This window comes from Diplotaxodon limnothrissa, linkage group LG3 (genome assembly GCF_057381915.1).
Source record: "Diplotaxodon limnothrissa isolate DT_005_m linkage group LG3, D_limnothrissa_male_GT1.1, whole genome shotgun sequence".
NCBI lineage: Eukaryota > Metazoa > Chordata > Actinopteri > Cichliformes > Cichlidae > Diplotaxodon > Diplotaxodon limnothrissa.
The window spans coordinates 63,058,657-63,060,980 of NC_140598.1; the positions used below are offsets into that span (position 1 = coordinate 63,058,657).

Sequence of the window (2,324 nt, forward strand, 5' to 3'; positions counted from 1 at the left end):
AGTGATAAGGAACAACAGCAGCTGGGAGGCTGGTGGCAGGCCATGTAAAATCACAGACTGGGGTCAACGGATGCTGAGGTGCATATAGCACAGAGTTCATCAAATGTTTTTATTGACTATGTGTTACTAGGTAAACTGAGTTGATAATCGGCCCGAGTTAGTTTCCGAACATTTGCTTATTGACTATGGGATTAAAACAAAAACCAGTCTGAAACGTAAGTATTTCGGCAGTGACTCAGTAACTATTAAACTTTTAATGTATTAGCGTTCACTGAGGTTACAAGTCTGATTATTTGTTTCTGTCTATTATTTCTTCCAGGAAATGTCCGGTCTTTCCATCCCTCTGATTCTGACACTGCTCTGCTTCCTGCTTCTCAGCCCCCCTCCATGTAGCAGCAGCAACATTCTGGTAGTCCCTGTCGATGGTAGCCACTGGATAAACATGAAACTTATCCTTGAACAGTTACACTCCAGGGGCCACAACATCACAGTTCTGCGTTCTGCAAAGAGCTGGTACATCCCTAATAACTCTTCCATTTATACTTCTATTAATATAAGCACGGTTGTGGATGAGTCAGACATTAACTACTACAACAAAATGTTACAAGATGTTATGGAATGTCGCACTTATCCTACATTTATACGCACGCTCTGCCAACAGTACTTGATCACGTCCGTGTTAGATCAGGGTCACAAGATCTGGGCCAGATCAGTTGCTACAATAATAGAAGACACAGTATTTATTCAGAAGCTACAGGATACCAAGTTTGATTTAATGTTAACTGACCCTGGTATGACAATAGGGATGCTTCTTGCAACTTACCTCGAGCTGCCTATAGTTTTTAATGTGCGCTGGATTAATACTGGAGAAGGTCATTTCACCATAGCTCCCTCTCCTATCTCATATGTCCCTGTGTCAGCTAGTGAGCTCCATGATCAGATGGACTTTCTGGAAAGAATCAAAAATATGCTGCATTATCTTTATAATGTCATTGAACAGCACTTGATCATAAATCCTGCCTACTCAGACCTGCTCCAACGACACTTCCCTCCAGGTACTGATTTGCTGTCTTTACAGCGTAGAGCTGATATCTGGCTGTTCAGGGCAGATTTTGTCTTTGAGTTCCCTCGGCCCACAATACCAAATGTAGTATATATAGGGGGCTTCCACTGCAAAAAGGCCCAACCCCTTCCTGCTGAGCTGGAAGCATTCATGCAAAGCTCCGGAGATCACGGGGTGGTTTTCATTTCTCTGGGGACATTTATATCAGCCCTACCTCGGAAGGTCACAGAGGCCATCGCTGCTGCTTTTGCTGAGCTCCCTCAGAAGGTGATTTGGCATTTTGTGGGTGAAAAACCTTCATCTCTCGGAAACAACACCCTGCTGTTGGAGTGGCTACCTCAGAGCGACCTCCTGGGACACCCCAAGACTCGTGCCTTTGTGGCCCATGGAGGCACCAATGGCATGTATGAAGCCATCTACCACAGTGTTCCTGTTGTGGGCCTCCCACTCCTCCTTGACCAGTTTGACAACTTACCAGTTTGACAACTGACCAAAGAAGACTTCCTGGGCGCTCTCAAGGATGTTCTTGAGAATCCCTCTTTCCACACTAACATGCAGCGTCTGTCCCAGCTACACCGTGACAAGCCAATGACTCCAATGGACACTGCCATTTTTTGGATTGAATATGTCATCAGGAACAAAGGAGCACCTCACCTACAGTCAGCAGGTTTTCATCTGCCTTGGTATTCCTACTTCTGTCTGGATGTGGCTGCTTTAACCATAGCCATAACTGGAATTTTCATCTGGGCTGTGGTCTTTGTCTGTAGGCTCCTCTGCTGCCGGAGGTCAAAGAGAAAAATGAAACCAGAGTAAATGAGCCAAACATGATGCAGTCTTTGCAACGTTTAGCTTGACAGAGTCAGTGTCACATGATTAGTCTTTACAATAATTTCTCCCAAAATTTTTCTCCAAAGAAGATGTAAATCATTGCAATTAGAACTGCATTTGCTAGAGATTTCGAAAAAGTTACCCCAAAAGAGATTTGTCATTCAGGGGGAATACTTTTACTTCATATAGGCACCATATAGTACAACATGGTTTTTGATATGATATCAAAGGTCAGGAAATTTGTTTTCGATCCATTATTTGTTTGTTGTAATAATGCTTCTTGGTTGATTGTCAGAGAAGGTGCACTCCATAAGCTCAACTCTGCTGCTAAACCTACAAATGCATTAAGGGAAAATAAACAGCCTTTCCAACACATACGATATATTGACAGGAAGCATCGTTACGACAATGAAATAATTGACTAAACACAAAT

The 2,324-nt window shown here is 43.2% G+C and overlaps 1 pseudogene; it reads left to right on the forward strand.

The window, feature by feature from the left end:
- The first annotated feature begins 322 nt into the window (after positions 1 to 322).
- LOC146636844 (UDP-glucuronosyltransferase 1-2 pseudogene) lies at positions 323 to 1,876 on the forward strand (annotated as a pseudogene).
- The last annotated feature ends 448 nt before the right edge of the window (positions 1,877 to 2,324 follow it).